Source organism: Moschus berezovskii, chromosome 9 (assembly GCF_049115385.1).
Source record: "Moschus berezovskii isolate FMDL1 chromosome 9, NW_MosBer_1.0, whole genome shotgun sequence".
In the NCBI taxonomy this organism is placed as follows: Eukaryota; Metazoa; Chordata; class Mammalia; order Artiodactyla; family Moschidae; genus Moschus; species Moschus berezovskii.
The window spans coordinates 91,815,167-91,828,684 of NC_142468.1; the positions used below are offsets into that span (position 1 = coordinate 91,815,167).

Consider the following 13,518-nt stretch of genomic DNA (forward strand, 5'->3'; position numbering starts at 1 on the left):
CCAGTTGGGCTTATGAAAAATGAAATCAGTCCCAAGCCCCGATCTCTCTGAAAAGTTGTTATTAAATTCTGCGCGTGGCCCTGACCTGGATTTAAAGATTTGCAGGAAGACAAATTCCAAACAGATGCCCATTAGGGCCCTAACAACCGCAGCTTAAAGATAACATTTACATTCTGCCGGGGTTTGTGTCTCTCTGTTCCCTGCTCAGCCCCTCTTCTGCCTCCAGTGGGATCAATACCTTGGCTGAGGTTACGTGGAGGTGGTCACATTCTTTTAAGCTGTTTGCTCAGCGTTGGGTTTGCTCTGCTAACATGCCGGGCACTTCTTCCAACAGGCCTGTTTGCCCAGTATTAGGGCTGTTTGCCGAAACACCTACCCCAATCCGAGGGGGCTCAGCTTTCCAAACAGTTGGTCCCCGCATCTGTCAATCAATACGGCCAATCGGGTTCCTGATACGGACAGCAAGTGTGGCCAAGTCCAATATTTGCCCAAATGCCTCCCCCTCCCGCTGCACCTGACTCTCCTTGGTTTGACAAGACGGACATTCGCCAAGAGCACAGGATACTGGGAAGAGGTGATGGCAGCAGGCAGGGAACTGATTCCAGGAAAGCAGGGCACATGAGCAAACATGATAGCTTTTTTATGAGAGGTAATTTACTGCCGTACACAGCGATTACCTGCTCATCCAGCTCTGGTGTAATTAAAAATGGCCAGCTTGGGGCTCTGTTTTCCCCAGCCCAGGCAAAGGAAACTGGGTTTTATCTTATGAAGCTTCAGGTTGGATCCAGGGGTTGACTTGGAGTCATAGGTGATCAGAGGGACATCAGGATATTATCAAGCACAGGAAATCAACTCCCAAGAAGAACAAAATGATAGCAAGAGAAAATAAATCCTGAGGGAAGGATGAGGGAAGGATGAGGGAAGGGATGATCAGGGAGTTTGGGATCATAGGTACATGCTGCTATATTTAAAGTGGATGGCCAACGAGGTCCTACTGTACAGCACAGGGAACTCTGCTCAAGGTTATGTGCAGCCTGGATGGGAGGGGAGTTTCGAAGAGAAAGGATACATGTATATGCATGGCTGAGTCACTATGCTGTGCCCTTGAAACTATCACAACATTGTTAATTGACTATTGTTTCTGTGGCTTAGTTGCTAAGTTGTGTCCAACTCTTTGCCACCCCATGGAGAGTAGCCCTCCAGGTTTTTCTGTCCATGGGATTTCCCAGGCAAGAATACTGGAATGGGTTGCCGTTTCTTTTTCCAGGGGGTCTTCCCGACCCAGGGATCGAACCTGCATCTCCTGCTTGGCAGGAGGATTCTATACTCCAATATAAAATAAAAAGTAATAGAGAGAAAACACACCCTTAAGAGGGGGGTGTGTAATGGGCACAGGCGTCTCCCATTTTAGAACTTGCTAAGTGTGTGGACACACTAAACGCCTCCGAAGTGCTCACTTTATATTGGTTACTTTTATGTGACGTGACCTTTCACCTCAGTGGAAAAAAAGAGAGTGAATCCCAGTGATCCCAGAATGTTTACATTTGAGAAGCAGCAATGCCTAACTCAGGCTTTGGCTCAGAGAAAATGCTTAATAAATGTTTATTGAAAGAACAACCTAACATTTGCACAGTCAACAAAGCTCTTTGTTATACATGAGCTCACTTTGTCCTTAAAGAGAGAGCCATGTGAGGTGGCGGGGTGAGTGTCCTCGCATTGTAAAGGGGAAACTGAGGCTTAGAGAGTATGCACAGCTGCCGTTGATGGGGGGCTGGGGCATGAACCCCAAAGTCTCTGGCTTCAAGGTCTGGGCCTGTAAAACTATCCATTGTGTGACCCTCATGGCTTCCAGGGTGGGAGAGAAAGAGTCTTACAAACGTTACCATCCCCCTTGCTTCTAGGGCATTTATTATAAAAAGTACTTTAAAAAACTGGACTGTCCAGTGGAGCTGCTCGTCTTCCCCCATAGAGTTAGCACAGTGCTTGATAAATATTTGCTGATTCATTCGGTGGCCGAGGCTAACCTCTGGTTGCCGTGGTGACCATCTAGAGCAAAGCGCAGACAGCTTAGGGTATCAGTGACACCAAGGCACTCTGGCTGTAAACAGTCTAGGAGGATGAGGACCTGGGGTCTATGAGTGGTGCTTCTCAGAAGCCTTTGCTTGTGCAAGGGGTCCTCCGTACGCCATGAACAGGGGAGCCTGGTGGTGGCAGGGCCATCTTGCTGCTGTCATTTGACAGTCTAGGTGGGGGTGATGTGGCTCCTTATCCAAAAATTAAGAAATTCCGGATGTCAACAGCAGAGTGTTAAGCCCAGCAGGCGTCCCTCTGAGGACAGGGCCTGAGAGACTGCAGAGATTGCTGGCTGTGCAGTGACCCTGGGGCGGGCACTGTTGGGCCTCCTGGTGGGTATCTCTGCAGGAGCTGTGTGGAGCCAGGAAGTGGTGGGGGCTCCTCTTCCCTAGGCATTCCTGCTCCCTCCGGGAGAATTCCAGTCCTCTTCCGCCCTCATCAGAGCAGGCTCCAGACCCCCTGGCTTTCTGTCCTGTTTCTGTGACTTGGGATGAGGTGCTTCACTCCTTGGAGCCTGGATGCCTCACTTAAAGAATGGTACCAGTGCTTTTCTCACAAGTTATTGAGGGGTTAAATGAGAGGATGCAAAAGAGCCTGGCATGGTGCCAGATACACAGGGCCCCTCTTTCCAGATCTCGGCATGGCTCACACCAGACTGGCTGGACTAAGTTCCCTCTCCACTCCACAGAGGAGAGGAATTGACCTGAAAAAATCTATAAACAAGAACACACACATGGGTTGTGAAGTCAGAGGCTGTCAAGAGGCCAAGCAGAGAAGATGTGAACGAGACGGGCTACAGGGCAGGACAGGGCGAGTGGTGGGGACTGTGGTCACCTGGAGGCTGCGAACCCCGTCTAAAGCCGCTGAAGTGCAAAAGGAAAAGTCTAAACAGAAGGGGGCTGCGCGGTAATGAGGCTGTGTGGGAAGTCATTTTGAAAACTTGGAAACACAATAGTAAGTTGAATATTAGAACTGGAAAGGTATACATTAGGTTGACATCTAAGCACTTGGGGGGTGGCATTAAAGGGGAGAAGTTAAAATTCCATAAGGTCCCACAAGGTGTGTCATAAATTTGGTTCTGAGCTTCTTGGTGCCAAAGTAGTAAGGGCAACACAATCAGTTTCACGCTTTCCACTGTTTACGAAGGAAAAATACATAGCAGTTCCTGCTAGCCAGCTCGGAAAGACACCTTGGGGGGCTTTATTTAGGGCATCTTGGTCTGTGCACTGAGCGGGGGGCGAGCGGCACCGTCCTCTAGAGCAGGCGATGGGCAGGTACAGAGGAGTTTAAAGAAACCAACACGTTTGACTGAAATTTGGTCTGCCTTCATTGCCATTGAACACTGGCCATTGTAACCAACGTCAGTGATGAAATTCTCCTCCGTGAAAACTCTTTCCTTGGCCTAAGCTGTAAACAATCGTAGTATGGTGGAGTTTAATAATAATAATAATAAATCCTTCACGTTAGGACAGTTTTATTCCTTGTCCCTTAACAAACATTTTATTGTACACAGAAGTTAATTTGGAGAACTGGTTATAGAACTGGCTCTCCAAACGTGGACCCACCCATATGCATTTGTTCTGAGAGTCAGGCTACAGAATTGTTTGCTTTCTCTGCGGGTACAGTTTGTACCTCCAGCCTCCTGTGGTATTGCCCATTCCTGTGCTTAAGAAGTAGATCAGAAATGAACAATGATGATGCAGTGATTGTAAAGATAGAAAAAGGTAACCTGAGTTCTTTACTTCAACTAGGTGATCACTGGTTTATTTTTGCTGAAAATTTGAACAGTACAACAGTGTGAACTGTGAGGTGTCATGTTTTTGTTTAGTAAGTAGATATTTCCAGTAGATTTTCCAGCTCATGCTGGAAATATTTTACTGAGTTTTGATAAGATCTTTTAAACTGAAGCTTATTTTTTAATTATTTTAAAAAGACAGAACAAAATCCAGAAAGTGGATTTATCAATAAACTGTACCTTTTGTTGACATTTTAGCTTTATTAAAATGCTCTTATCGGTAACTGGGTAATTGTTTACATAAATTGTTATTATTACATCAGCAACCAAAGGATTAAAGTTCAAGCTGGTAGGCATGTATAAAAACCACTGTGTAAATAATCGTGCCATTTTGTCTCAGGAATTTGGGGTAACTTGCAATGTCTTGCATTCCTGGGAAAATGGCAACTGGTTCATCATTTTTCTGAGGGTCTAAAGAAATTTCAAGTGGGGCACCTGTGCCAGCCATAAATGATATGAATTCAGTGGAGCTCAACTAAGAAAAATGAAAAGAGCCAAAGAGGAGGCAATTGAAACCATGTCTGGAGATACTAAAAGTAGGTACTGCTTTCAAAATCATGTGTAGTTAACAAAATTCTGAAGAAATGCTAATGGGCCTATCTAGTGCACCTATGTTATTGTTATTCATTGCATTTCATGTTTCTTATGGGAAATAATTATGTTGTATGGAAGAGATTCGAGTTAAAAACATGATCGGATGTCAAGCAGTCTAGTTACAGCACTGATTTGCCCTCTCTGTTTGGACTACTTGGGCTGCATGGGGGCGGGAGGTGTCCTTAGTCAGGGGCCAAGGAGGGGCAAAGTCAGTTACCATGAAACCCTCTTCCTTAACTGGCTCCAACTCCCTTGAGAAGAACCTCTTTTGGGGCTCTTTTGTTATAAGGAGCAGCACCCATGTAGCCTGGCTCAAATCAGTGGTACTTGGCTGCTCAATATCCTCTCTTCTCCTGCGGCCTGGCCCTGAGGGGACAGGGCAGGGAGACCTGGGAGGGGGGGTGTCACCTGTCCCTGGGGTTGCCCAGCTCGAAGTAGCCCCTCCGTCCACCTTTAGTCAGCTGTGTTTAGAATGGAGTCATCTAACAGAGGCAAACAGATCCACTGCTTCTCCATAGGCCCCTGGGACATTTAAAAAAAAATTATTTATTTATGTGGCTGCATCAGGTTTTAACTGTGGCACACGGGCTCTCTAGTTGTGTAACGCGGGCTCAGTAATTGCAGTGCATGGGCTTAGTTACCCCATGGCATGTAGGATCTTAGTTCCCTGACCAGGGATGGAATCCATGTCCCCTGCATTGGAAGGTGGATTCATAGCCACTGGACAACCAGTGAAGTCTCTGGGAAATTCTTATTAACTTTGTCAACACACTCAACAGACAGCTATTAAGTCCATTCTTTAGGCCCAGTCCTGTGCTGACCAAGGATCAGCAAAAGCAGACAAGATCCAGGACTGCCTTCGTGGGGCGCTATGACATTCAGGAGCGTGACAGGAATCAGAGAAAGGGCAGAGGCAGTTCCAAGAGAGAGGCCAGTGGCAATGGTCTGGGCTGTTAAAGGAGGGTGAGAGAACTTGGCCCGAAGGGTCTCACAGAAAGCTGGGAGCCTTTGCACAATCTGAGACAGGAAGAGAACCTTTGGAGGCTGACACGCTGTGCTCATCAGCTGTGTGACCTTGAACAGGTCCCCTTGCATTCTAGCACTCAGAGTTCCCTCCCCTGAGAAACCAAGGCAGGGGATTCTAACCCAACTTCCTGGCCAGATGAAGTGGGGACAGACTAAGGTGATTGTAGAGCTCCCGCCCCTCCCCAGAGGAAGTACTGATGTCCTGTTCCCAGGTCTCCGTGAGACTCCCCTTTGCTGGTGGTTCTTGACCCTGATGCATGGTACAATCAAAGGCTCAACCCTTACCTGCACTCAGAGAGAGCCTTTCTGCAGGGACTGAGTTGACCTGGGGCACGTGCGTCTCTGGGAGTGAAACTAATCCAGACTTGGAATGCCTAGAGGAACAGACAAATGCCATGGCCCTTGTACAGCTTCCTCAAATATAAATCGTCTCAGTGGAACTTTGGGGAGAAGCTGGATAGCTCTTATAAGCTATAAATTGTCATTTTTATTGCTAATAATAATAACAATAATTCCTGGGCTTCTGCCCTAGGATCATAGTCCGTCTACAGGTAACTTTAGTCATTCACCCAAGGACTGGCCCAGCATGCAGATGAATAATTCAACATTCCTTATCCCTAGAGCCTCATTCAGACTACGCCCATAATCCCTGACTCATCTTTAGACTGGCACCTGTACCAGGGCCAATATTTCAGCAACTTTGGTTGTATCACTCAATTGAATTCCAAAGCATCCCTGTGAGGGAGGTCACCTTATCTCCACTTTACTGTGGCTCAGAGAAGGTAAGTGGCTTGCCTGAGCTCACACAGCTTACAAAAGCCAGAGCTGGGATTTGAGCCCAGATCTGTCCGAGTCCAGTGTCCAGGTTTGCAGGTCTAGCATCTTTGCTAGTTGATAAAAACTGTTCTACCTCTGGGAGTTGTAGACGAAGATGGTCATCTATAGAATTCTAAGAAAAAGCAAGAACGTAAAATAAAGGTCTTGATCTAACTTAGTGAAATAACTTATACTCAGTTACTGCCGAGTCAGAATTTGTAGAAACCCAGTCAGTCCTGCACCCAAATTGCCTGGAGGGCTCTCAAGGTTGGGAGAAGCTGTTGAATTAATAAAATGCATTAAGATGATTGCAAGAGAAACACTTAATCTACAGAGGATAGTACACTGTTTTCAAGTACTTTCCAAGACACCTTTTTCCACACCAATAATTGATAGAGTAACCTCAAATTGTTCTTATTTGTTCATTAACATGAGTCCCCCAAGGGCTCACCATGCAACACTTTATTAGCCTGGATTGAGTAATATATTTTAAAGTAATAAAATGACATTATTTTTAAATTATTTTTTAATGTGGACTTTCCAGCCATTGACTGCCCTCTCTGATAGGTCTGAATTAGTGAGTTTTAATTGTGTGTGAAGAAGCAATAAAATAATCATTACTAAGATGATGGGGTGCTTCATTCATGGCAGACACTGAACTAGGATGTCATGCGCGTCGTACCGTTGAGTTTCACAAAAATCCCACCACATCCTGGGTGTCACATGCCCCACTTCACAGATATGGAACTCACGCTCTAAGGGATTAAACTCCCTGCTTAGGGTCCCTGGGCTAATGAGTGGTGGAGCCAAGGATGAAGTCCAGGCTTAACACCTCTTTCTGCAACCTCCACTGATTGTGGTCAAGGGATGAGCAGTGGGTGGTGCTGAATGGGGCTGAGTCTTTGACTCAGGAGACCTGAGTTATTAAAAATGGGAAGGTAAGAAATATTAGAGCAGAGAGAAGTCAGGACATATCCTGGCCCCCTGAGGACTCCTCATTGTTTATCTGCTCAGGCTTGGCCACCCCTTAGAGCCAAGTGGGCACACAAAGGTGAACAAGAGGTGGTATGGATGGTTAATTTTATGTCAACTTGGCCAGGTTATGACGACTAGCCATTTGATCAAACATCAGTCTAGATGTTGCTGTAATTATTTATTAGTGTAATTAACCTTTAAGTTAATGAGTGAAGCAGAATACCCTTCATCCAATGGGTGGGTCTTATCTAATCAGTTGAAGGCCTTAGAGCAAAAGTTGAGTTTCCCAGAAGGAATTCTCAAGACTCACTGTAGAATTGCTGCCCAAGTTGCCAGCCTGATAGCCTGTGGAATTTAAATGGGAGATTGCAACATTAACTCTTACCTAAATGTCTGGCCTGTCAGCGTACTCTATGGATTTTGGACCTGCCAGCCTGTTTCTATATAAACCAATTCCTTAAAATAAACTTATCTCTCTCTCCCTCCCTCACATCCCCAGCCCCCAGTATGTGTACAGATACACATATGCACACATATATGCATATGTGCCTATCTATCTATCTATCCTATTGCCTTTAATTCATTTTCTAGAAAGCCCTAATACAGATGTAGATGCGACTCCTGGCCTCAGGAAGCTCACATGTTAGCAAGTTCCTGGGGGATCATCAGCAGAGAAGCAGACAATAATAGGAAACAGCCTAGGGTTTCAATATGATGGCCAGTTTTTGTGTAAGCAGTGGCAACGTTGGGTTATGTGTTAGGACTCTCAAAGGAAGGACAATAGGGAGGGAAACAGGCAAAGATGGTTCATCCACACAACATCATCTATTCCCACTAAACCTGGATGAGTGGTGGTGAATTTTTTCCCCCCTGAGTCTTAAAGGCTCTGATGTTTTATCATTCCAAGCAAGTATTCACTCTGGAGGGGGCCTCAAAGACAATGAAATGCAACTCTTTCATTGTTCAGATAGGGAAACCATGTCTCTGAGAGCTTTTTATCAAAGTGACAAAGGTACCAGATCATGGTGACTGGTAAGATGTATCCACAGAAATAATGGCAGTTATTCATACACATTTCAGTACATTTTTCTATGGCTGTGATACAATGAAATACTGCCTCTATGCAACTGAGATTTTACCATACTTGACCATTTTGAGAAAGACACCAAAGGAACTAAGGAACTATGGACTCAGAACTAGCTACCATGGAATCTATCTGAGCTCCAGGTCCACGTGGCACTGTCTCCCACAGTCACCCCTGGTCTCACCCTGGGAAGGGGGCCCTGGGCAGAATCCACAAGAGCAAAGTCGTCTCCAGTCATGACCCTAGAAAGGCTCTCTTTCCGGAATAGAAGGGTTTGTAGCCACAAGAGTTGTAATCAAAAGAGCTTCGAATCATTTAGAAGACTTGGTTCCCCATGGGACTTCCCTGGAAGTCCAGTGGTTAGGACTTTGCTATCCAATGCAGGGAGCATGAGTTTGATTCCTGGTCAGGGACTAGGATCCTGCATGCTGCGAGGTATGGCCAGAAACTAAAAAAGGAGAAGACCTGGTTTCCTAGAATATCCCATGGAATTAATTTCTCCTCTGGAGTCCTCTTGCCACACGGCACTGAGGCCACCCTTGCTCTCAGCTTTCATTCAGTCATCACCTCTGTAAAAAGACCAAATTCTTTAAGAAACTGTGGCTTGTGTCCTTTTGTCTTCCTCTGCATTCCCCGTGGAGAATGGTGGCGGGAAAGTGGAGATGATTCCCGTTTTACAGATAGAGAAGGGTGTGGAGAGGTGTAGAGAAGGTGCAGCTAGCTCCTGACAGTGCCAAACTGGAGTGCAGAGAGGAGAGGTCTGTAGGCATTGGTCCCAGGGAGGTTCTGCCACTGTGGGTGGACAGAGTACCACTTAGCCTGGCCTTGCAAAGTAGAACCAGTCCAGCTGCTCCAAAGGCAGCCAGGCCAGTGATAGGAGAGCATGTGGACAGGCTTTAAAATCTTTTTCCCCCCTTTTTCCCCCAGTTCAATAAAATCCAGGTGACTCATTTTGTGGTGATGCTGTGACTCTCTGTCCCCTTTCCCAGGGAAGTGAGGGGAAGTTATGCCCTAAGTCTATTCTTACTGATTCTGGCATAAAAGATGCTCTTCCTGGGGAATAAGGATTGTGGCCATCAAACTGGGGGTAAGGGAGAGACACCATCTGATTAGGTGGAAGGGGAACTTGGTCTGACTACCTGAATTTTAACCTCAATTATTATTTATATTACTAGCTGTGTGATCTTAGACAAGTCACCTAACCTCTCTGAACCTCGGTTTATGCTTCTGTGAAATAATTACTCTTTTGGAGTTATCAGTAGTCTTAAATAAAATAATAAGTGTGGGCATGTTTCATAGACTGAAAAGCATTGTACCAATATTAGTTACTGCTATTTAAAAAATAATTTTATTTATTTATTTATTTTGGCTGTGCTGGGTCTTCTTTGCTGCATGGGCTTTTCTCTAGTTGTGTCAAGTGGGGGGCTACTCTTTGTTGTCATGTGCAGGCTTCTCATTGTAGTGGCTTCTCCTGTTGCAGAAAACAGGCTCTAGGGCTCTAGGGCTTCAGTAGTTGCCGTTCCCAGGCTCTAGGACAGTCTCAATAGTTGTGTATGGTCTTAGTTGAGCCACGGCATGTGGGATTTTCCTAGACCAGTGATTGAACCCAGGTCTCCTGCATTGGTAAGTGGATTCTTTACCAATGAGCCACCAGGGAAGCCCTGTTGTTATTTTTTGATACGCCCTACAAAAGATATTTGCTAAAACCCGTGTTGGGGCTCTGAGTGCAAGGACACACAGACGGTGCTCATCATCCCTTGTATGTGACTTCTGCTTTGGAAATAGGGTGAAATAAACATACACAGCAGATCTTCAGACTATCACAGACCAGGGAAGGAATGAGTTTCTCGAAGAAAACCCCCAGCAATCACGTTCCCTGAGGTTGAGAAATGTGGGCTGTAATAGTTCTGCTATCATCAACACTATGCCGGAATCACTTCTGGGTAGAATTTAGAAGACAGGGGATGGAGGAGGAGAGTGCGGTGGGCACCACGCCCCCACACATGGTCCAAACGCAAGTTTACCACCGAAAATGACCCAAGGATTCTGGTAAAAAGAGTTGTCATTCAAGATCAGCCTTGACTCATTTCTCCCACAAAGAAGGAAATGGAAAGTCAGCAAGAGAGAACAGACTTCATATCTAGGTGATCTTGAGTGCCCCATCTCTCCTCCCTCCCTTCTACTGAACTATTTCCCCCTTTCACCTCTTCAGCTAATTTCACTATTAGAGATGAATTCTGGACTTCCCCAGGGGTCCAGACTCTGCCTTTCAATGCACGGGGTGCAGGTTCGATCCCTGGTTGGGGAACTAAGATCCACGTGCCCCGGGGTGTCACCAAAAAACAAGAGAGAGAGAGAAGTGCCTTTCTCTGGTTATTCAGTCTCTGAGAGTTTTCTGTTACAAATGCAAAACTTCCTGAGAGAGGTGACAGGTAAATCCAGACTGTGTTCCAGTTCAGGCAATCCCAGACGCAATTGTTTCCACTGGGTACCTGAGGGAACAAAAGGGGTGAGTGGGGAAACAGAGATTGTTGTCCCATTTTCCAGATGAGGAAACTGAGACTTGGAGAAATAAAGAAAACAATTAGCAGTCTGAGGTGGGAGAAGGCCAAACCCCGCTTTCTCACCCCTTATTGTGTGTTTTCTTCAGAGTCATTCAAAGGCAACTCCAAGCAATTTGTCTCAGAGAAAATAAGCATCCATTGTCTTGCCTGTTCTTACCTTTCGGGCAACCCAGCCTATGAGGGCAGCATGTGGTCCCTTCTCAAGCACATCCATGCATAAGCTGGAGGGTAATCATGACTCCTTTGCCTGGTTCTAAAAAATATAACTAGGCCAATCAGGCTCTCTCTCTCTGGAATTCAAACTGAGACCTAAGGGACATTGCAACTGGGTCACACTGGAACTCAGAGGTCCAGTAGACTCAAGGGTGGTGTGGCCATTACAGGGCTATAAACACCCCAAGTTTCTGAGTAAGAAGAAACCCAGGGAGCCAGTCAGCCAGAGGAGAAGGGAGCAGAGGCACAAAGAACCCCGGGGAGAGATACCCAAGGAACAGGTCCGATCCCTGAGCAAGGAAGATACCCCAATCCAGGGCAGGGACCCTTAAAATGTCTGCCCGTGGGATGTCAGGATAACCGTGGAGCACCATCTGCCAGGATGCGACTCCCAATTACACTCTTTCTAACTGGGTGTATCGTTGATGGTACCTTGTCCTTGCTATTTCACTGAATGTTGAATTTAAGGGAGGCAGATAACTTTAATTTTCAGGTAACAACCTGAAATCGATAGAGGCCCCATGTGTGAGTGATAAAGGAGTTACGGCATCTCACCGCTGACGAGGACGCCCCGACGTGCCGCCCTGACAGCGCTGATGGTGCTGCTGGTATGCCGGAAGGGAATTTGGGGCCGCACGGAGGGAGGACGAGCCAAATGTTTGATGACCCTGAGAGGAAACTGACCGCTAGTCATCACATTGTTCTCTGAATAGTTCCAGCTTTGGACTTCTGCAGGTTACTGCAACCTGCTAGGGCTGCACGTCCAGGCCCCTGGGGTAGGGCAGGGCCATGAGACCTGATCTGGACAATGAATTATGAGCGGAAGTTTTAAAGATCTCAGTCTCCTGCCTTCTCTCACTGGCAACATTAAAGACAATGGCTGTTCCATGTTCTGGATCCTGGAGGAAGAAATAAGGAGCATCACCCCCAGACAACCCAGTTCCAAGAAATAGAAATTGTTACAAGCTGTTCCACATTGGGGAGTGTTTGTTACCATGATGCACCCTGGTGCATTCTGACTAATAACGTTGCTTTTTCCAGGGCTTATGCATGGCGTTTGTCCTGGCTTCTTTTGGGAAGGTAGATGGACGGGCTGCTGTGAGCTAGGGCTACCTCAGGGACTGATGACATTCCTTGAGTGTCTCCCCACCAGCCTCAGGGCTGTCCCTCAGACTGTGGGACAGGAGTGCTGAACAGCAGAGGGCACCAGAGACCTGTGCCTGCTCTCTCATCTTGGTGCCATCCAGGGTGCTGGTGTCGGGGGAGTTGGCCCTGGAGGCAGGTGGGACTTGGGCCTAAGCAGGGGCGATCTCAGGGCCTGCTCCTCTTTCACGGCACTGCAGTTGTGGGCAGGTGTCTGCACGAGGCAGCCTCACCCCCCAGGAGGCTTCAGAGAACACCAGGGAACAGCAGGGAAGGGGCCTCACTCCCTGAGGCTTCTGGAGAGCAAGTCTTCCACTCACCTCTTGGCCCAGACTCTGCTTTCGTTGTTGGACATCAGGCCCGGCATCAGGCTGGAAGGGGCAGCTGGGAGAAGGACGGAGTGTGCTGGGCTCGGCTTACACACAGCCGCCCACATGGCACAGGGCAGGGTGCACCAGGCCTTCCCTGAGGCTGCTGCTCTCCAAGCCTTGAATTCTCAAGCTAGACTTCCGTCTCTTCATCACACAGCTTTTGTTTGTGCTCAAATGCAGCCCTGTTTCTCTTTTTGGTGGAAGGAGGCAGTGGAGGTTGGAGAGGGCAGGGCGAAGAGCAGCTGTTCCTAGACTCGCAGCACAGCGAGGGGAGGACCTGGGAACCTGATCGGTACAAAGAACTTTATCCTGCGGGGGTGGGCAGGCAGCTGTGTGGTGCCTCCAAGTCCCTCCCTGGGCCTCAGTTTCCTTGGCTGTAAGAAAGAGATTGGGGCCAGGAAACTATGCTTCTGGGAGCAAGTTTTGCCACTCAGGAATGGGGACAAAGCCCAGCACTGTGGAAGGGGTGGGAGGGAGAGAAGAGAGAGCTACCAGGAAGGCAAAGGCTGCAGACGGGGGTGGGAGAGGGAACCTGGGCCACTGAGAGTCACTGGCTGGATGGGACATTTTCCAGGAGCGGTTGGATTGCCTGTGTCCACGTGCTTTCCTTTTGTGTTGGCGTGTTTCCATGTTTACATTCCTCCAGATATAAAGACTGAAGTCAGGTCAGACCATTACATCTCACCTTGGCTGGCCGAAGTCAAACAGAAGAGGTTGCCAGTGGCACCTAAGTCTCCAGCCTTCCTCCCAGCCTCCTTTCTTAACTTTTATTTATTAAATTCCACCCGCTCCCCCCTACCCCCGTTTCTGTGCTATGTGGTATGTGGGATCTTCGTTCCCCAACTAGGGATTGAATCTGTGTGT

At 47.3% G+C, this 13,518-nt stretch overlaps 1 long non-coding RNA gene across 1 annotated transcript in view; it reads left to right on the top strand.

Annotated features, from left to right (window-relative positions):
* Nucleotides 1–4,066: 4,066 nt before the first annotated feature.
* Nucleotides 4,067–13,518, top strand: part of LOC148776613 (uncharacterized) — a 67,776-nt gene continuing 58,324 nt past the window's right edge. Inside the window, exon 1 of the long non-coding RNA XR_016038283.1 lies at nt 4,067–4,404. This is a non-coding gene — a long non-coding RNA (uncharacterized LOC148776613). The remainder of the gene's footprint in view (nt 4,405–13,518) is intronic.